This window comes from Epinephelus moara, chromosome 7 (assembly GCF_006386435.1).
Source record: "Epinephelus moara isolate mb chromosome 7, YSFRI_EMoa_1.0, whole genome shotgun sequence".
Taxonomy (NCBI): Eukaryota; Metazoa; Chordata; class Actinopteri; order Perciformes; family Serranidae; genus Epinephelus; species Epinephelus moara.
Window position 1 is genome coordinate 33,868,677 of NC_065512.1, and position 23,358 is coordinate 33,892,034.

The 23,358-nt window shown below is 39.6% G+C and overlaps 1 protein-coding gene across 4 annotated transcripts in view; it reads left to right on the forward strand.

Annotated features, from left to right (window-relative positions):
* The first annotated feature begins 2,884 nt into the window (after window positions 1–2,884).
* gulp1a (GULP PTB domain containing engulfment adaptor 1a) overlaps window positions 2,885–23,358 on the forward strand; it is a 124,553-nt gene continuing 104,079 nt past the window's right edge. The window contains exon 1 of one of the 4 annotated variants that reach the window (XM_050049604.1): window positions 2,885–3,058. The gene's annotated coding sequence lies outside the window, so the exon portion shown is untranslated. The remainder of the gene's footprint in view (window positions 3,059–23,358) is intronic. The other 3 variants (XM_050049610.1, XM_050049606.1, XM_050049612.1) reach the window with 3 other exon arrangements.

Here is a 23,358-nt window from a genome sequence, read left to right on the forward strand (position 1 = left end):
CAACATTGATAACTTCGCCAGTCACAGTCAGAGAATGAGTGGCAGTGAATTAAAAAAGACACAGCTGTTGTCAGTCACCTGTGAATTTATTTTGAAAGATGGCATCATAAAATAACGGTCCGATCAGTCCTGCAGGCTGAGAATGACTGTGATTTTAACAAGTAGTATTTATTTTACAGTGCATGATCATAGAGAGCAGGTGGGCAGAATGAGGGGCTTAATGAGCTGAGACAATAAAAAAATTAAGGCAGCTTATTGTGAGTGTTGTCTAATTTACAAGCCAGCATAATATCTTCCAGAGCTGATGCTTTTTTCATGCCACTTGCTCTCCACTAAAGTTAGGTAAAAGTTGTGCCTTTTTTTTTTTTGGAACTTTTTCCTTATCTTTGTAGACCAAATACATACCCAGTGTGCAACAGCTTTCTTACTTTAAGCGGTGAACAGTAATACATGTCAAAAGTGCACAGTTACAGACAATGTGTCTCATCCCTTTAAGACGATATGACATTGAAACATGCACTTTCTGTACCTTTCTAGAAAATGAATCAATAGGCTAAGCTGCACAAGGCCGGGGGACTTTTGAGCCGCGAAAAAGCAACCAGTACTGCTGTCTGCCACATATACAGATGTCTTTCCTTTGACAGCTTGAACCATAACTGACATATTGCTTCCATTATAGGCAATGTATTTTTCTCTGGGCACTCTCATACAAGTTTTGTTTGGAAAGAGGAACTTGGCACAGAAAGAGGAAATAAAAAGATGGGAACATATGCTCCACTTGGTTCACTCTTCTATCAGCATGCAATGCTTAATCCAGTGCAAATCTAATTTGAAATGTATTCCACCAATGACAGATCAGCAAAAAATGTTCTCTAATCATGATAATGCTTGAATCAGATGCAAGGGCTCCACTGCCAACACACATGATTAGGTCATGTCCCCAATGGCTTAACTACTGGACCAAAATATTGGAAATGTTGCACAATGCTTTTAACGCAATTATTAATTTTGAAGCAACAATTATTCACAAGCCATTTACAGCGATTTGGGCATTCTCTACGATAAGAAATCTTTGTGTCACATTGCAATGGGCCTAAGCTTTTACTACTTTAGAGGGCGAGAGGTCTTTAATGCTTCATCTCCTAAATTATAAGGTTGGATTTAGTAGTTGCTCAACCTTGTCAAGCTTGTTGAATATTAAGTTTGTTCTCTCTAAAAACTTTAAATGCATTTTGGAAACATCAAAAAATAACATCTTTAAAAGGTATTATCATATTATATATAGATTGTTTATTTAACTCACTTTCTGTCTTTTATTTTAAAAAACAAAATAGTATAAAATAAGCAATATTCTCAGCCCCTTGCACTATACATATCTTATTGAATTAAACTCAACTGATGGATTGATTAGGTTCATTTTGTCTTCTTTTTTAAATTATTCAATATTTTCAGACAAAAAGTATAGGAGATGTTTCTTTTACCTACTTGACAGTTTTGACTGGGACTCCAGTCTTCCTCAGAAGTGTCATCCGACGTGTTGCTGACGTGTCATTTATTAGCTGGCCGTTCCCCTGCTTCCTGATTTCGATTCAAAATCAGGAAGCGGGCGAGTGGCACCATCAAACGGGACGAGGGGGCGTACACGCTCTTGCACACCTGGGATTCCCTCCACCAGAGACTATCCAACGGCGGGGGGTGTGGCCGGCCCAACAGATTCTGATAAGTCTGTTGGGCCGGCCAGCTGATAAACGACACGTCAGCAACACGTTGGCTCAACTGCTGTGATATAGTCCTGATAAACTTAAGATTTAATGTTATATTTAAACTACTTTAGTTTAGCTGCATAACTTTGCTGGCTGTTTGTTCCACCTTCTTAACTTTTGGCAAACAGAGGTGCCCAATGTTATGCCTCTGTGACAGCTACAGCCATGGCCGGAAGGCATTCTGTTTGCAGTATGTCCATCCATCTGTTCGTCCTGTTCTCAGGACAGGATGTCTTACGAATGCCTTGAGGGAATTTCTTTTAATTTAGCACAAATGTCCACTTGGACTCAAGAATGAACTGTTCAGATTTTGGTTGTCAAAGGTCAAGGTCACTGTGACCTCAAAAATCACATTTTTGACAATAATGCACAAATTTATATGCTTATCATGACCATATGTCACACAAGTGTGTAATGGGATAAAATGATGAAGTGATTACATTTTATATCCAAAAGTCAAAGGTCAAGTTCACTGTGACATCATAATATTCTGCAAAAACACTTTTCTGACCATTATTACTTGGGAACAGAAGAGGAGATTGTGACCAATTTTTCATTTGTTTGGATACTTAATGGGTGACACTAATCTTGGGTGCCTGGTACCCACATTGAAATTGTGCTGATTGCATAGGACTAATGTGCTGCTGGTTTAAAAGTCTGTGTGAAGCATCAACCAAAAAATACACTTACCTTTTAGAAAATACTTAAGGCTGCACTATATGGGTCTCGACAGACATGGATGTAAACTGCAACTCGACTGATTAGGCATACTGGAGGCGTATTTCTAGTTTGATATTTTGATACCAAAATGCTGATGCAGAATCCCTAAGCACACATGTGCCTCTTTACAGGCAGAACTTTCTTCAGCAAGGCAAGAGTGTAGCAGTTCACTGAGATCCACTTGATATGTTTGGAAATGTCAGTGCAAATTCAGGCATTGCGTCCACTTTATTAACCTTTTCACAGCTAAGGAACAGTTTCTTTTTTTGGGGTGAATATGGCCATTGTCGTGAAAGGGTAGCCTCTAATGTGCTGCCTGCCTCTCCGATTCTTTCCGGTCGCGTCTTTCCCCTCCTTTTCCATGTATTATTCAAGTTGCGACCAAAGAGCTCTGCCGGTTGAGACTGAGTGCTTGTTGACGTCAGCAAACTTATCCAGCAGCTGTAGAGGAGCTGAGGAGGAGGAGGAGGAGAGGGACTGAGACTGCTGGATGTGGAGCTCTGACTGTGGAGCGCCGAGGACCGTGGGCTTTTTTTTTTTTCTTCGGGACTGTTCGGACTTCTTCTCGCTCCAGTGTAAGTAAAGGCGGTCTCCTTCTTTTCCCTCCCTGTGTGTGAGAGCTGAGATTCCCCCACTGCTGTGTGGAGTTAGCTGTCGAGTTTCCCCACTGCTGGGAACAAGCTTTTGTGTACTGGTGCTCACAGTCGCCCCAGCGATATGTTGTCTGCCACCAAAACTCGAAGTTGACATTGTTTCTGTGGACTATTCAGCATATGTTTCCATGTTGTGTTTGGTCACTAACATATGCTGCACTTGTGTTTCCGTATTAAATAGACTCCTGACCTAACGGGAAACTTTGTTGCGCAAGTCCGTGCAAGGTGGACTCCGAGCTAACGTCGAGTTTGCCTCTTTTTCTCCGTCGAAAATCTAATGCTAGTTGTCACTTTGAAGTGAAAACACGGTTAATATCTGCGTGTCATCTCTTAATTTTGACCCTGTTGTTGAGAGTTCGCTTTTTGGGGCAAAAACTGGTGCTGTCATTTGTCTCTGCGGTGACGTTAGAGGTTGTGTCATTGTAGTTAATGATGGAGGTACATGTTGGGACACTATAAGAAATGTCTTCAATCTTACACCGTATCTAAAAATAAACGAGAAAGCACGACTCAGGTTAAGTTGCTGCACCTCAAACACATCTATTCTTAGGCAGAGACACAACATAAAATCTCCTCTAAAGCTCTGAGTTTTGCTTAATTTGTTGTGAGTGTGTATAACCTCCATATGGGTGATGCATAGTGTGTGTGTGTAACGTGGGCAAAGACTTTGGATGCTGAGCACAACCTTCAAAATGATCCAGGATCTATTAAATGGCATTTACCTTTCATCTCCACTTTGTCAGATATGACATGATTGTTTCCAACAGGGATTCAACATGACAACAGCTTTGTAAATAGTCCATTGTGTGTTTGGGAGATATTAATAACTGAAGTAATGGATACACCCATAACTTTGATGATGGATAAGCATCTGACTGTGTAAGTAGTACTTCTGGTTTCTGTTCCACAGTTCTCATTTCATGGCTGAGGAGTCACCATTTTCTGTGGTTGTGAAATAGAGGTTTGTCGGGAGACTTGTTGAAGTCAGCAATAACCATTGTTTCACAAATGTTCAGTCTGCGGTGTGCCTTTTAACAGGTTGATGGTGTAACATCCACTGAACAAGCTCTTGGTGTTTTGCAGCCACTGGTAGGAGTAATTGAATAGCGGCTCTCCAACTGGCTCACAGTGTATGCTGTGAGAATCAGCATGTATTAGCCTTGAGGCTTCTATACAAATTGCAATTCAGGACAGAGTTTTTTCATGTTCCTAGTACTCTGCCAGGAGTGGAGCAAGGTGGTCACGGAGATCTGATTTCAAGCAGAGTTAAATAAAGGTCATGTAAATTAAATGATAAAGTCTTACTCAGCTGCAACAGCCTTGGCCGCCACCTTGTGTTTTACTGTGTTGGATGAGTTTTGTGCTCAGCACAGATCAGCATATGCCGGCAGTGTGATGTTGTCTTTTGTAAACAAGTCTGCTGTCATTTGTGTTAAAATGCTGTAAGTCCTGGTGCATTTCAAATGAAATGTACTGCCTCAGTTATTGTAGAGCTGAACAGTGCCCCAAATCCTAAAATTAGCAATTGCTGGCAATGTTCTGTAAAGATCTCCTGCAAAACGCCTGTAATTCACTGCTGTTTTAGAATATGATAAACACCAACAATACAGATTTAGGTTTCCTGGGAGACATTACTGTAAAATGAAATAACAGTTGTACAGGCAGATAGAAAAGGAGATGTTCTCAGTTGATTTCAGGTCCCTCAGGATTCGAATTATTGTTAACCCTTTGAATTCTCAGATGTTTTTCTTACAGGCTTTTGGCACAGTCACTACATGTCTTAGGTAGGCATCTCATTTGCTGCCATTTTAAGCCGTCAGTGTCATCATTGGCACTGTATGTGTAATAGCAGATATTTTCTATGAAAATGAGGAAGCCTCAATTTGAAATGATTTAGATTTTTTGCCTCATGTCCAAAACTTTTCCACACATTGTAAAATGTCTGCATATGAATGGATAGAGAGTGTCAGTGTTCAGGGGAGCTTCATTCAAGTGAGCCGATCAAATTGATTGTCGAGCCGGCGTAGACAGTTTGTTAGAGAGAACAACAATACAAGAAGAGATGTGTGAGAGATGACAGCATGAAGCATGAAGTAACTGACCCTAGTACTTTATGGCTACAGACTGTCTGAGATTGTTTTCCATGGTTATAAGTTGATTTATATTATGTATTAATAATCTGAATCTGCAAAGTAACTAGTAAATAATGTAGTCAAATTAATATGTTAGGGCTGTACCGAATAGTTTGAAGCTTCATTCATAATGTTGACCTTCAAATTCTTAATCGACATTTGAATCCTGCACAGCTTTTTTTGCATGTCTATTCATTCTCTTTAAACATGATATTCCTGCACAATTACAGAAAAAGATAAGGCTGCATTGGTATCATAGTATTTGTTGAATTTGACTCCAGTGGATTGCTTCTGACTCGTGTGATCCAAACATTTCTATAAACTCCAGAGCGCTTTAAAGTCCCAAATAAAAAATTTATTGAAAAAAGATGTAACCATTTCCAAAACTCACAGCAGGTTTTTATCTAACAAAATATTCTGCTACAGTCCATACTTGGCTGCATTTAGCCTTTCAAAAACAACATTTTCACTGCAGTCAAAAAACGGTTTGCTTTTCCTCTTGCACTGGTATTAATAGGTGGTCTGTCTTACAGCATATATTATAAACCATAAATTACATTTAGTCATTAAAGAAAGTTGATTTAATATGAAAAGACCAACTTATTTAATCTGATGAAACACTTAATTTTAAGTGAGGAGTTTGTCGGAGGATTTTTTATTCTCTTTTAGAATGATGACATCATGACAACATGACATTCAGTGCAGCCTTAAAATATAGTGAAGTAGAATGTACAATATTGGCTTTCAAAATGTTGTGAAGTAGCAGTATAGCAGAAAATGGAAATACTCAAGTAAAGTACGAGTATCTCAAGATTGTACGTAAGTAAATTGGTTGAGCAAATGTACTCAGTTACTTTCCACCACTGTAAATGATATGAAAACGTAGGTGGTTGGCGATAGCATGCAATTTAGACATTGCGAGGTATGAGCCATTTTAGTAGTATCCTCTTTGAATTTTAATTTAGTACTGTGAACAAACACCCAAAGCTAGAGAGCATTTTTGTCACTCCTTTTGTTTGTTCTTGTGAAAGGGATATGCTTTGGGTGATGTAATCAGGAAATCTAAGGTTGGCATGGACTGAGCTTTTTATTTGCCTTTATTACTTTACATTTTGGTCACACAGCAACATGGGAAGTCATGGTGATACTTTTATTTTGTATTACGATGTAGTCATAAATGTAAAATCATCAGGATCACGTTTTTGATTCTAATCAGATTTTTTTTTTTTTTTTTTTGCAAATTTAAGGACTTTATCCTCAGTGAACATCAGAGCAAGTACTGTGATTCCAGTATTGCGTGTATGACATCTGTGTGTTCTGATCTGATCAAATTATGACCCTGAGATGGACGAGTGTGGGTTTAAAATGCAACAGGTTGAGAGGGTTAAATACATACGTTTAATACAAGCACACATGTGGACAGACTCTGACTGTAAGTTACCTGTAGCAGGACTGCTGCCAGGAAATCTGTTAGTGGAGGTGGTGAGCACAATCAATCACCTGCTGAGCTGAATTATACATATCCTGACACGTCTCATCATCAGTGTAGCTACTAGATGACAGTTTAAAATGTAGCCTCAGTCAGTGAACGTGTTGCCTCTGCTGTGTAATGTAGTGCCTGTGCTTAGTTTTCCTGAAGCTTAATATTAATGATAATAATAATAAAAGTAATGATAAAAGTAATGATAAGCCAAATATTTGAGCAGAAAGGAGCAGTCGAGTAATTGATTATTAGATTGGGAAAAAAAATGTGCATCTGTTTTGACGTGCTGCCCAACATTCTCTACATTCAGCCTATCGAATTGGATAATTTGCTGATTTTCTTTGTCATCAAGAATTTTAAAGATGTTTAAAGACTATTTTTGGACATTTTATGAATGTTTGTAACGGAATGGTCATAATGGCAAGATGGATGGACAAAATAATCTATAATGAATATTATAGATAACAAATTATGTTAGTTTGCTTAATATGCCATATCAATTTGCCATATCAAAATAATGGACGTAGTCACTGTGAAGTCACCCACTGGTTTGTGGATCCCTGTTTTGACTCCTGAGTTTTGAACTTTGGCCATTGTCATCCTGAATTTTTAGAGCTAAAAGTGACCATATTTGGACAAAAGGGTGGTACTATGGAGGAGGGAGGGGTGGATCTGACCCTGGTGATGCTCTCAGACAGCATGTTGCTCAAAGTGGACATGCCCTAAATAAAAATAAAACAAGTAATGTTTTGATAAAGTTAAATTATTGTCATAATGAAATAAAGCGGAACCAATGGTACTTTTATTCTAAAGCATCCTGCTCATTTTGGGCCAAAAGTGGTGATGTTATGCTGTGAACTTAAAGTTTCTGATCATGAGTTAGATGTTAGCAGTTAGCAAAAAATGTTAAGGATTTAAAACGGCGCCTTTAAACATGATGATTCTTTTCACAGTGAGCAGGAAACAAAATAACAACTCTCCAGTTAATATATTAATAGTATTTGCAAGTGGCACTGGTGTTCCATGGTCACAAAATGTGACTATATGGTCACAGACTGGAGCCCTGCAGGCACAATAAAGACATGCCTCGCCTGCTCATACTAAAGTTTAGGAGAAAATGGTCTGGGTGGGTCGGGGAATGTATGTGATGTATTATGTTTTTGAGACTTTTTATTTTACTTGTGTCTGTGAGAGAGGTAGAGCCATAGGAGAGAGCAACTGAGAACCGAAACGCTAACGCCACATGCTGGTGGTTTGAACAAAATGATGTGACAATTTATACTTGATGTTCACAATACAGTCATTTTATGCATCACATGTGAAACAAGCTATGACACATCGAGTGGGCTCATTGTCAATATGTTGCCCAACCCTACTATAGAGACCCAAACATGTTAATTACTGCTGTGAACTTGGACATTTTAGCGTGCAGGTCTATGAAGATTGACTTGCTTTTGAAGCCAGCCTCAAGTGGCCGTTAGAAGAACTGCAGTTTTCAGCACCTTCAGTTTTGGTTTCATTTTTCAGCCCTGGAGGTTGCCATCTGGTATAAGCCCTACTGATATTGAAAGTTAATTTTTTTGGACACTTGTAGAGGTGCCCTTTTTTTTCAGGCAAGGGACACCACCTCCTCTGTGAAATGCTGCGGGAAATTCCATGTAGCTCACATGCATCTAGAAGACTTGTGTGTTTCTATGAGACAAATGTGACTTGCTCTGTTATGACTTTGCAGGATGTTTGGTTTGCGAGGTAAACAAGGCATTGTACAGTTGTTGCTGTTGACATGGAAGGTTGCATCATCTATGAACAAAGGTGCCTTGGGCAGTGTGCTGAATGTAGACGAATGGGTGTAGTTGGCTTGTTTATATGTATCACACTGACCACAGCCTCTATCTGTGTGTGGTCTTGTCTGTCAGTATGTCTGTGAGACACTTTGATCTTACAAAATGTAGTGATTCTGATTACAATAATACTGATTGATGCCATCTAAGAAATGACATCTGTGAAATGACTACATCTCGGCACATTAGATAGTTAGATTTGCATTTTGCTACTGTAATGTTGACAGCACTCATGTTTTTCTTACTCACTGCCTGCCTTCAGAAGGTTCAGCAGATGCTTCATCTATCAGAGCAAGATCACACAGTGACGGATAACATCATTACGATCAGCCCGTGCTCCCCATTCCTCACTGTCACCAAAAAACTCTATTACAAGTTCATCTTTCCACCTAGAGCTGTTTGTCGTCAGACTGCTGGAAAGCCTCATCCTCGGTTGGAAACATCAAACAGCTTTTCATCCACTATGACTATTGCAGCTGTTACCTCTGGAATCAAATTTGAGCAGGGAGATTACATGGCTGCTTATTACTGGCTCAATGTTTTTTATGGTCATCATGTCTATGTCAAAACAAAATCCTTCTTAAGGGCCAAAACCACACCACTGACGGACATAATTGACATTTTTGTCTCTCTGGGCCAAGGTGTTGACTCCTACAAATGTCAAAGTCTTCGTTCTCACCATACCCGTGATTGAATTAATCCCCTCAGCATTTATTTTACATCTCAATTAATCATGGGCTTTTGCATAAGAGACAGCTGAGGGAGCGTTGGGTCTATGCATGTTAGTGCCTGTTTTCCATCCACGTGTCCTGTTTCTTTTGTCCTGCTCTTTCTTGGATGAGACTGGTACTGTTCCATTAAATAGAGGCTCCTTTCTAGCGCTAATGGATCTTCTTTTCTGTCCACATGATGTGTCATTCTGTAAGAGTATTAAGATGCACAAGAAGGAAAAATACATTTAATATAGCTGTGGTTCAAGGCACTCTAAAAGGTATATTTTACACCCAGTGCTTTGATGTATGAGCTGGAAATCACACTTTTGCGCCACTTTCTTCAGCATAAATCATTTTAAAGGACCCACATAGCTATCCAAAAAGGTAGTGATGGTTGAAAAAAAAATGTATAAAACATTACTGAACAGTAGTTTCAATTCTATTTCAATAAAATGTGCAATACAGTTGGTGTTCTTAAAAATACTGATTTATTGATACAGATTCTGAATATTTGAAACAGTTGTAATAGTCATTTTTCTCAGTATCAATACACCAGTACCAGCTGTGCTTTCTCTCTATCTCTTATTGTTAATATGTACTACAGTCATTCTGCTATAGCTCTATAAATGAATCTAAAACTTTTGTATATTGACTTCAAATGTAGTTGGAATTCTTTTGATGCATGGGCCAGAGACTGATCACACTAGACCTGATGTGTAGTGTGTTGGTGGGGATGCATTGATCCAACTTATTCTCTCCTGGTGATGATAAATATACTGGATGATATCTGATGATACCAAGTGCTGAACCTTCCTTATACCACCTTAGGTGGAACGCATTGATATAATTTTTATATAAGGTAACACTGGCACCGAAGACACAGTTGGCAGCCCAATATCACTGAATAAATGAACAGTAACTGATAGCAGACACACTGAATTTTAAAATCCAAAGACACTGTGTTTGGTCATGTTGCTGCCAAAACCTGATCCTCTTAAGAAAGTCACTATCAGGACTGATCCCAATCCAGCATGTAAGATTGGTACATCCCTGTCTATTAAGTTTTGAGTCAATCATCATTGAATTAATTTGCAACTTTTTTGATAATTGACAGAAATGCCAAGCATTCACTTAATCAAGCTTTTAGATTCTAAGTTGCTGCTTTACTTTCTTTATGCAACAATTTTGGGCCATGGGTTGGACAAAAGAAGCAATTTTAGGATGTCATCTGGGGCTTAAACAAATTGTGACTGTGTGATTTTTCACAATTTCTGACATTTTACAAACCGAATAAAGTAAACTGTTAGCTTAGAACTCAGTATAGTTTGGTGTAGGGTTGAGTCAGTATGGTTGTTGAGATGGGTTGCTTTCCAGATCAGAATTGACCAGTCAATATGTAGTGGACACCATTGTATTGGACAAAGTGCAGCCCATGGAGGGCAATGACATCTCTACCTAAGTAAGTAACATTACTTCTGTAATTCTTTAAAAACTATCTGGAATCACACTGTTGCCTTTTGAGTGGAGAAAGAGAGGTTTGTAAAGGTTGATGAGAGAATCATGTCCACGAACAGAAAAAAAGGACTACATAAAAACCTGCCTATACCTGAAAACAAAGACAAAATGAAATATACCTGTATTATGGACATGTTCTTGCCTGGACACAGTGTTAACTGCAGTTGGACCTGCTCCCTTAAAAGGCCGAATGAGTCAAGGGTAAATAAATCTGCCCAATAAGTGAATGCAACAAGGTGCTGGCCCTAATGAAAACTTTCAGCGTGATAAATGAACCATATTATTGGCCTTGCTCCTTGGATGCCACATTACAACCCAGAATGGAAATAGCTTTTCTGTAAAATACTTCCTCTAGTTGTGCCTTAAGGTGTGTATAGAGGATCAGCATTTACTTCCTCTGTCTGTGCAGTTTGACAACCTGCCACGCAATACTTCTTCTCCCAAGGCTGTGATATGTTTTTAGTGTTATGATCTGATAAATCTTACACACAAACACACAGTGTATTGCTTTTTTCACAGTGCCTGCTGTGCGATACAAAGCCTCGGTCTCTTAGGTAGCGCTTTGAAAGGTCAGCTGTAAATGTGGTCAAAGTTGAAATACGCTGGGTGGCAAACTGAATTGCCAAGGGTAGTGCTGACACAAAGGTAGGCAGCAGCACTAGCTATGCCGTGGGAAACAATAGGTCAGTCAGTGCAGATGTTTCAGAGCCTCCACATAGTATACTTTAGAAAGAATATAATTTGAGTGTTGTGTCCACAGCTTTAAACAAAACTTTTAATTTTGCACATTGAGTTTTTGAAATCATATTCTCAGAGTGGTCTCCTAATCAAGTACTGATGCACAGTTATGTTAAATTAAGCTTGGCATGTAATCTATGAACCATTATTAAACACACTGCATGCAGCCTTAGAGTACTAATATTTTTTATGTAAGATATGGGTCTACAAAAACATACAAGCCATTTGATTTGTAAGATGTTTGAACATGGCCTCTGTGTAAGTGTGGCTTGTTGTCAGTCCTGTGGGATTTTACTATAATAATATTTATGAACTGTGCTCAGTCACACAAGAAATCACTTTCCATAGATTTTGTTGTTGTTCTCTAAGAGTGCAGGCAAAAGGCTGGTAAACATTGTCATGCTGAAGCCTTGCAACAAAAACTAGACACAGCATCCAAACCCATTACATGCAGGCTTGGGTTCAATCTTGTCATCCTCCATTTACAAGGTGAAACATACATGTCAAATATACAACAATGCCATAAGGAATAAACCTCACTGAGGCAGAACAACAGTGATGTTGCCTGCGGTTTTCATCATTTGCATAGCGCTCCTGCATGCAGTTTTAATTTCACTTGTAACATATGAGCTAATGTTGTTGAGAGCCTGGCCAATTTATTGGACAGCCTGAAAAAAATATGAAACAAAACAAATATATGATTATGAAACAATTATATAACAATAGTGGTATAAGCCTCAAAAACATAGTGACAATCAGGCTCTGTTGCCAGTATGTCCACAATAATTCACTATATTTGGAATGTTTGTGACAAGGAATTACAGTAGTTCACTCTGACAAAACTGTTAAATAATGTATGCAATTTTTAAATTTTTTGTAATTTTGGTATTGTCACTATTTTTCATTGTGTCTGTCTGTTCATTGTTTCTTATAACTTTTTAGGGTTGGGTCGGTATGAGGGAAAAAAAACGGTCCGGTTTTTGTGAAAAACCGCATCAAGTCGGTAATACCGGATTTTCACCACTGGGGGCGCAATTGACTCATTTAAAATAAAAAAACGACCATAGGACAACAGAGTGACAGTAACGCGTTGTTTCTTTTATTCCTTACAAATATATTTGCAGGTTTAGCTTACTCAATCAGTGCAAACAAGGGTTGCCTCCTTCGTCTGGCTCAAAGCCGAAGTGTTGCCATAGTGGCGCATTCTTTGATTTCTTCAAGACTAAATTGTCCGCCGTTATCGTCTCCTCGTCACTGTTAAACAAACTCCATGATACAGTAAAGGCCTTGGCGTATGCGCACTCGCACCCCCTAGCTCAGTCCCCGCCCCACCCCCAACCCCCTCTCTCACCTGCTCGCTGTGCGCTTGGCGAAGAGGCAGACACAGGTGCTCACAGACTTGGGCGTCCTATAAGCGGAGTGGACTCCGCGAGGAATGTCCGCAGTCATTCGGGTCGAGCGCACTTCCGCGTTGTAGTTTCCTATAAAAATGTCCGTGAAAAATCCCCACGATGTGAAAAATACATGCCGAGCAGTCTTTTGTGTGACACTGGTGCACGGAGCGGAGTCCGTGCGGTCGTAAAATCTGAGCTTTGCGCGCACAGGGCTTGCGGACGTCCGCATGCGGTCCGGTCGGTCTCAAAAAAAAAAAACGGTCCAATACAGAGTACCGAACCAAATTGGTATTACCGAGAACTGACCCAACCTTATAACTTTGCATTCATTTTGGAAAATTGTAAACCAAAATAAGTTACCACTATATGCCATACACACTTGAAGTGCAGATAGTATTTCAAATACAACTTGTTTATTTAAATTAATTATTTGTTATTTAGGATTAATCTATCATTAATTCAACTTCTCAATCAATTAACCATTACTCAAAAAATAACGATAAATGCCATAATTTATAAAACTGTTTGACAATCTGCCTGTAAACAAAGTAATGAAATAACATATTTTTGGCCAGCAGACTAATGATGTGTGATGCTACTTCAACTGGAGAAATAATAAACAATGATTAGAATTTAAAATTAAATTACATATATATTGGTCAACTGACCATTCATTAATTTGCACTACAATGTTTTTAGTATTTGCTGACTATTTTCTCCATTAATCCTTTGGTAAATAAATTGTCATATGGAAAACAAATAGAACAAAAATGACTTTTCAGATTGCTTCCTTTTTCCTACCAACAATCCAACACCCCAACATAATCAGTTTTGAAAAATAAAAAACAGAAATGCAGCAGATCCTCACACTTAAGAAAACAAGCTAAAGAATGTTTTACTATTGATGTGTGGGTCAACCCACAACCCTCTGTCCTGCTGGTTGAGCCTGCAGGTAGAGGGGGTTTGGGTGGGTGGGTCAATAAATGACAAGGCAGCATACCCAGTAAGTTATTAACAACTTCCAGAAATATTGTGCAGTCATCCACCTTCTCTTACTCTTCTTCTCTCTCTCTCTCTTCCTCTATATATACTATATGCATACACACACAAGCACACAAGCCATCTTAAAAAACATAGCTGCTGTGCTCAGGGTTGTGGTTATTCGTTAATTTCTGTTTTTTGACAAGGAAAATCTGTTAAAGTCATACAAATCTATAACTCTACGGTCATGATGCCTAACGCCATGTCCTAACAACAAGTGAGCAAACAAACACAAACAGGAAACACATTTTATATTGTGATATTTACTGGATATAACATTCAATATAACCAACAGCAAGTAGGTTGCTGCGATGGTCATTTATTAGAAACTTTCGGCTCCCTGGTGATCTCCCTCCAGCCAGCTTCCACCTTAGGTTTTTGTGGTGATATGAAAAGGTGTCATCTAGATAATGCTATTTATTTCAACCTAACGAATCAGCTGTTTCTCATCCACTGCAGTGCTTTCAATGCGAGCAACAGAAATAAATAGAAACAGGCCTTCCCACAAAAGTTCAGCTCAAAACAGCATGCTGTGCAGTGCTGCATTGCTGCATTGTTAGCAGCTAGTTAAGACATTCCAATAGCTGTAGCAGTATGACCCTCCTTGTCTCAGTCCGCAGTCCTGACAAATGTGCTACTGTAGTGCATAACATGCCCAGTTTGCAGGGTGGGATTGGTTGGTTAATTAACACATATTTTACAGGTGCAGTTTGGTATTCAAAACGGGCCGGGGGTGCGCATGTTTAAAAAATACTCTTTAAGTGTTTCCCACATGTCACTTGACAGTAATTTGCAGCAATATGTGAGTTATATAAAGTTCTCTTTAAAGTACTTGAGTCAGTGTCATTAGCCTCTGAGCAGAGCGCTTTGAACATTAGCTGCTAAGGCAGACGAGAAAAGGTGAGCGAATGCAAAAGGTACGTTTGTATTCATAGCCATCTGTTGCCCATTGACATTTGGAGGAAATGTCTTTCACTGTCTCTGGGATGGGTCAGATTGATCTTGTAAGTAAATCACAACTGAGACAAGGGAAGACGATAACAGAGGAAAATGAGCGGGGGAGCTGATGAGAAGAAAGCTCCCATCAGACTCATTACATTATTGCTTTCACACTGTGACTCAAGACTTGCTCTGATTTGAGGCAAATCACAACCGCTGATTTGATTTAATGTGGTCTACATCTTTGGCTCTGTGTGTAGCGTTGCATGCTGGGTGCTGTTTCTGTCTCACTATGTAACACTGTCTTGCCCTTTTGTCTGAATTTAGTGTTTAGCAATTTGTAAGATGCCCTGAAAACTGAAATTAGTCACACATTTGCAGACGTTTAGCTGTTTGTTTTAATCTCATAGTGTGTCATTTCACAGTCTATTTTAAGAATGGTTGCCTTTGTTAACACAGTGCAATGTTTATGTTTAGCAAGAAAAAAACCTGTGACTTGTGCATGTTTTTGTGTCATTGAAGGGTGGGTCACAGCTGAATGTCGATAAGGACTGCTTGGCATAGTTTAGGCAGGGATAAGGTTATACATTTTGATTAATGAAAGTCTCCCTGCAATGTAATTTCCTGATGAATATAGCTTCTGCCTTTGTGAGAGATAAACTAATGGGATGAGAAACATGGCTTCTCACAATTAGCGCTCATCGCCATCAAAATTTTATAGTGATGGTAACTTTTGCGAGACACAGCAGATGTGGACTGAATGCTAAATTGGTTTGTGATTTGAATGTTTTGCATCATTCCTCACACCTTTGTCCTTATCTTGACAGCGTGCTCCTAGACATTATGGGAGATGACCTTTAATTTGTTGTGGAAATCCAAGTTGTTAAGTTCCTCTTATCTGTCTGTTGGTGGTCAAAAAGATTTTAAAAGTTCACATCCACAGGGTGATGCATATTGTTGGCTTAGGGGTACATTTGTATTCCTGCAGCTCAGTGCCTGATCACGACCCTGTGGCAGCTTATCTGAGTCATAGCTTACAGTACCCATACTGTAGTGCAGACTAAGCTTTCCCCTTAGAAAAGAAAGTCTAACTGCACTCTTTCACTCCTTAAACATTTATCAAAAACACGTGCTACTGGCTAAAAGCAAGTCATTGAAGCCTATTCAAATGAAAGGGATTATAGATATATTAGACATACAATGCGAAGTAAAGATCTCTTAACCCCACTTTATTGTCTTTCCCTAGTTCTCAGCATAAGTGCTTAAAGTGGAAAACAGTAAGCGCAGGTACTCCCATTATTCATGTTTGTATTGGGAGGGGCATCGTTAACCTGACACACCCATAAGTCGTTGCATGTGTTGCTTCACTAGTGGCAGGTGAAGGACACAAACCGATGACTTTAAAAAGCCGGTCTGCTCATCACTAGTGGTGGTGGTTTTGCTGATGCTAACATTACATCGTTGCTACGAGTGTTAATACAGCTACGTTAGCTTGCTGCTCCTGCCTGCATGTAGTAACAAAGGATTTGACTTTTAAAGCTCTGTTGTATCATCTTCTGACTCTGTTCTCGTTGTGCTGCCCTTAATTCTGCTCTTTTTGTTCATAATTGACCTATGGCTAAGCCACGCCCCCCTCCACTACGAACGTTAGCCTAACTAGAGCCCTTTGGACAACAGCTAACAATGATGTACGATCACCAAAGTACAAAACTAGAACAAAATAGGTTAATGAACTCCCAGCAAACAAGGTGACATGATGAACAATGCAGCTAGGAGCTAACGTTAGGCTAACTTTAGCTAACGTTAGCTAGAGACGTATAAGATAACTTTATATTTCTTTCCAGCAAAGTGACAATATGTTGCCTCAAACACAATGTTGACTTACCTTAAAACAGATGTACACATCCTTGTTAATCTTACTCACGTTGAGTTGATGTTGTGGTCTAACGTTACCACACAACTTTATCCAAAGGAGACACTTTTCTCGGTTGACATGTGGTTTAGGAAAGGGGAAAAAAAACACCTTGTCGCCCAGCCTCTCAGGATACCTTTTGTCGGAGTTGCATGTACCCCATGCACACCGTTTGACCATTTTTAAACTTCAAATCACCGAAAAGCTCATAAAACCGAACAAAACTAACTTTCTGTAACGCATTTCAATGAATGTCCAGGCAGAATATGTCCGAGTGTATGGGAATGGCTATATGCACTGTGATTGGCTCATCGGGTTTGAGGACAGGGCTTAGCCATAGGTCAATTGTACTTTTTTCCTTCTTATATGTTCGTGACAGTGCTATATTTCGTGTTAGCACCTTGGGTCTTGGGAAACGACATTTCATTTCCATATATGTGGAAATGACAAACACACAAACTTGAACCTGAACTTGGAGCTAGGCCAACATTAATATAATGTAATGTTACTCAGACTAGCAGCCGACCAGCCGCCAACAGAGAAAAGCAGGCAGGCAAGAACAAGACGAGGTGAGCGTCACATAGTGTTCCCTCGGAATAGCCTAAGTCATAGCCCCAGTGCCTCCTGGGTTTATTTAGGGCCTTTAGGAATTGCTCACAGAATCTGATATGGAGAGGGCAGAAAAGAGTACTGGCAGCTTGTGATAAGTGCTGGCACAGAGGAAAAAGGACACCAAAGACTAAAATGTATGATACTGTGTACCGGTGAGTGCTGGCCCACTTTGAGCACTACTCAGCATACATATGGAGGCGGACTATTCCATCAAAGGACAAAAGCTTACACTGCAACAAGAATACAATACATATGGAAATTATACTAGTCAATCATCCACTCAACTGGATGGAGTTAGCATAGGAGATGACCCCAAGGATGAAAAGAGTACTAGGGTCCTACTCTTGTAAAAGTTCTGTTACATTCCTCAAGTATTCCAATATTACTATCAGCTATAACTACCCATGTTAAAAACCATTTAATCCCCTAATTAATCAAGTACAAGCAAAACTCCAAAGCTTGCGCTACATCACCATCCAGCGGGAGCATAATTAGTCCAGTGTGGCATGGTTTATTCTGGTAGTTATAGGTTTTCTATTTCTTGAGCGGCAAGCAAATACAACAGTCCTTTTTCTTAAGATATTTTTTTGGCCATTTTGCCTTTAATGGACAGGACAGGTAAGTGTGAAAGGGGGAGAGAGAGAGGGGGATGACATGCAGCAAATGGCCACAAGCTGGATTCGAACCCGGGCCGCTGCGGCAACAGCCTTGTACATGGGGCGCCTGCTTTACCACTAAGCCACCAACGCCCCACAACAGTCCTTTTTCTTGACCTTCTCTGATCATGTAGCATCATTTTCAAAAGTATTTGTGTCTCTCTGCTTCATAGACAGCTCCCTTTCATGAAAAAGACCTTTCCCAGCAGTGAAATAATTCTTTAAGTGTCTACAGTACCACTTTTGTGTCTGTGGTTTGGTCAGCTTCAAACTCTCAGGGTCAAATGCATAAAAATTGGAAATATGCATACACATTCTTTATGTCACATTTTGCGGCACATACGCATAGTTGTGTTTCTTAGATCTCAGTAATTGCGGAACAGGGTGACATGCACAAGCCTCATTTCCTCATTAATAAATACCAGTATCTGTGTGGGAAATGGTGTGTGCATGTTTGTTGTGTGTACATATCATTTGTATGGTGATCTGGTCCCTGGTTGATGTTGAACATATTCACATATTTTAACAGATTTACATATCAAAATACAAGATATGAATACAAAAGCAGATGCTGGCACAGTGAACTGGCTCTAGGTGACAGGCACATAATGTATTTATGCAAACATTACACTGTGGCATTTCTGTTTTATGGAGGAGCACTTGGGCACATGCCCTGGGTATCGCAACCATGTAGAAATTTGGCACAACAGGCCCCTCTATGTGCTGCCCCGTATCTCTTGTTCAGTCACATTACTGAAAAGCATAGTGCAGAGGAAGGCATCATCAGATATCTGTGTTTCATCATGCCATCGCAGATTGTGTCGAGCATTTATGGAGCTGACAAACCGCATTTAGAGCTGACGGCTCTGAGTAAATCAGACAGAGAGACAGACTAACACTGTCTGCATTGGTGTTCCAATTTGGCTGAGGCTTTATAGCACGTCTTCTTGATCCAACACCTCCAAAGAAATCATTGGCATACGTCTGTCCAAGGCGTCCCCAGTTAATTCAAGAAGTCAGTCGTTGTGGGCGAAAACAGAGCTCTTTTTATGGCTCTTTTATTTCTCGATGAGTACCATTAATTTCAAGGGGCAGGCCTCAGTGCTTTGCAGCTGGTGTTTTTTTATCCGCTCGAGACAACATGACTGCATTATCCTCCTTCTGGTAATGAATTGGCAGGAGTTATGTGTGTTTTATTGATATTGTTTAGCACTTTAGTTGGGAGGCTGATTTCTCTGTTCCTTCTCCGAGTATACTGCATATCTCATCCTTGCAGGCCTGAATGGCTATTTATGTGTTGTAGATGTTTTGCCAAGGCTGCAGTCTGGAGTAAATACTTATCCCTCTCAAGTACATTATTTATTTTCTTCTACACTATCAGCCTGGAAGCTTCCTCCATAAAGATCATTCACATTAAAACTAATTAGATTTATTTGGGCTCATTACAATGCTGCCTGCTCGTGCAAACACAGTCAGGATTTCAGTGTTGTTTTGTCGTCTGTGCTCTAAGTTGACTACAGCATAAACCCTCTTTATCACTTTGACGTATACTTGGCCATCTTAGGTAAGTCACTTTCCGGCATTGTTGTGGTTCATTCGCAGAAAGTGTGATGACATCACACAAAAGCAAAAATAATTTTACAATGCCAGACCCATAAGTTCTTGAGTCATTTCAGTCCTTCATTTCTCGTAAAGACAATTTGAAGAAGAACAAAAAACACCAGAGCTTTGACAAGTACAAATAATAACCCATGTCCATCTAGGCCTGTCGCGATATGCGATAAGTTGGTTGATTGAACGGTAAAATAAAAGGGAGACAGTAACTTTTCCGGCCGTGATTAATAGGGCTGTACCCAAATATTCAGATATTTGAATATTCGTTTCTATGGGTAGGTATTCGTTATGAAAATTTGGTATTCGATATTTGTTTCTTTATTTACTTTTTTTTGTTTGTTTTTTTAAGACATTTTTTTGGTGCTAAATGTAGTCTTTTTGTTGTTGGTAAATGTAGGTTGTCAATAAAAATCTAAACTTTTAAATTGTACTGTTAAAAATATGAAAATATAGTATCCTACCAACTGAGCTTGTGTGCACGGCATGCTTGAGCACATCCGTCTGAGGCTGTGGATCAATGCCAAATTTTACCACTTTATCACTATTCCCTCTAACTTGTAGCTGTTTTTTCGTTATCTTTTGAATTTAATATGAATTATGGAACCGTTTTTGTCAATGTTTGTTTCCCCCATTTTGTACAATAAATTATTGTTTAAAGTTTAAACAAGTTTCTTTTGGAGTGCGTGACACAAGTGTGTTTTGAAAACGGCCGCGGACTGTCACCTGCTCAACGCATCAGTACCTTCGGATGCCATGACAGTAATAGCCAATAATGTCAAAATATCATTTACAGACCGATTTAACAGACGATCACTGCTGCCCGACCTGCAGGTCCATTTGCGGGTCCCGTGGGTTACGGGTCGACCCGCACATCACTACTCAGCTCAGTCTATAAAGGCTGTACACAACAGTAAGGCTATAGACATTATATTCTATTCAGGCCGGCAGAACCAGCAGCGCATTGGCTCTACAGTGCACGGCAACCAGCAACCAATTACATTGGCTCTACAGTGCACGGCAACCAGCAACCAATTACTTGCAGAGGCTTCCTACTTGTTTCAACAGTTCCGATTTAATCAGAAGACAAATTAAACAGGATGACTAGCCAATGTGAAAATCAAAAGAAAGCATAAAATAATGTACTGAAGGAGACTGTTGTGCCTTCACATTTTTTTGTGGTTTGAGAGCAAAGATCCGGTCGCCGCTGTGCAAAATTCCGCTGCCGCCGCCACTGGCAGGCCTATGTCCATCTATCTGGGTATTTTTGATGAAACCCATGCTTAAAGCACGAAAGTAAACAAAAAAAATACTTAAATACTTTGAACACAGATCCAAGGTCAACCACTCACTTCTCATAACTTGTCCTTTTTAAACCTTGAAATCTTATTCTTCATATCTTCAACTTCATATCTTGTGTTACTGTAACAGTATGTTTTTTGTGTGTGTGTGTGTGTGTGTGTGTGTGTGTGTGCCTTCCTGCCAGTGATAGTAGTGGCCGGAAGCATTTTGTTTTTGGGTTGTCCGTACAGCTGTCCACACGTACACACTTACGACTGTCTTCTTCTTCTGAATGCGATATCTTAAGAACACCTTGAGGGAACTTCTTCAAATTTGGCACAAATGTTCACTTGGACTCAAATATAAACTGACTAGATTATGGTGGTCAAAGGTCAAGGTCACTGTGACCTTGCGTCCATCTAATTCTTGTGAAAGCAATATCTCAAGAAGGCCTTGAGGGCATGTCCTCTTTAGCACAAACATCCACTTGGACTCAAGAATGAACTGATTAGAATTTGGTGGTCAAAGGTAAGGGTCACTATGACCTCACAAAACATGTTTTTGGCTGTAAGTCAAGAATTTATAAACGTACTATGGCAAAATTTCACACAAAGGTCAACTACACTGTGACACCATAATGTTCTGCAAAAACACTTTTCTGGCCATTATTCAAGGTCATAACTCAGGAAAAGAAGGGGAGACATTTGGTCAGATACTGAATTGATGTGTGTGAAGAATCCATGTTTTCACAGACATGGATTGGATGGACTGTAAGTGCAACTTCACTGCTTCAGGGATGCATATACAACCACCTCTCTTGGACAGAGCAGTTTAGAGCTGGGCACCTGCTTATCCTTGTTCCTCAGGATCCTGGTGTACACTTTCGCTAGGTTATAGTCGTTAAAATTAATATTTAAAACCCTTGAGAATATCACAGAGATATTAAAGCCACTGTAGTTTAACTGTTAATGAATAATGTATCAAATATTACTCACTGAAATAAAGGAGGTAAGGCCTCTGGGGAGTTGAGAAGCATCTGGGCTTCAAACTCAACGGCCCTTATTTTATTGCTGACATTTACTGCTCACGCGTGGAACAAGGGATTATATATAAAGTGCAGTTTTGACATATTTAGAGGATAAACCAGCTTAATTACTCCATATTACTGTTTAAGTCTTCTAATAATGCATAACTAATGCATCCTGATGCAACTGTGTCTCAATTTCACAAGTGTAAGTTCAATGATAGACTCGAAAGTACTCAAACAGGGTTGATCTTTATGGCATAAATGAACAGGGATTGTTCAGGTGAAGAGTGTGTGAGGTCAAGAGTAGAATGCTGATTGTTGAATGCTGAACTCCATATTTTTAGAACTGAACGGACTTATGTCACACATTCTGACAGGTCACCAAGGAAACACTTTTTCCAAATACTCTGTTTAAAAAAAGTCTATAATCACCCAAAGGACACTTCTGTGAAACGACTGCTGTGAAACACACATCGCCTGAAGCTAAAGCCTGATAGCCAGCTGATACCTCAGTGCCATAGAGCTTCATTGTTGTCGAAAAACTATTGAAAGCACATCATGAAGCCACACTGGTGACATGTTTCTTTTATCACCATGAACCTGGTCAATGTAGCTTACTTAGGGGTAGAGCTGGGTTGAAAAAATAATCGATTCGAATCGATTTTCCTTTAAATGGCACAATATCGATTCATTAATTAAAAAATTGATCTTTTACTATAACTGTTTATTTTCCTCTGTGGACGCGTTGTACAGCCGGTAGCAGACTGCAGCAGCAGTACTATCAACCCAGATAATCTCACGAGATCAGCATTTAGCACCTGTGGTCATGGCGAGAGATCTCGCGAGACAGCCGGACTGAATGAAGACAGAGCAGCAAACAATGGTGGGAGCGCGTCCACTCAAGGCATGGGTCTACGGTGCATTTTTCTCACTCGCATTTTCCCCTAAAAATATAACGCTAATAATGTACGCGTGTTTATTAAATGCACATCAGTTTCACAGAAAGGATTAAGAAATACCACTAAGCATCAGCACACTGCTAACTGTCGCCTGAGTTTGTGCCTCATACAGATCTGCTGGTAAAGTTAACTTAGCGTTAGCAAGCGTGATAAAAGACGGCAGAGAGGTGACGTTCTGCAAATAAACCAAAGATTTATTAATTTTCTGTACCAGTAAACACATGGGCCGATAACAAATGTGTTTTGTAACTAATTATGCTAAAGCTTTACAAGCTATTCAGGGCTGCCGACGATAACGTTAACATGACAAACAGCAAGGCTAACATTATGGCTAACAAGCTAACGTACTGACGCTCCTCAGACACTCA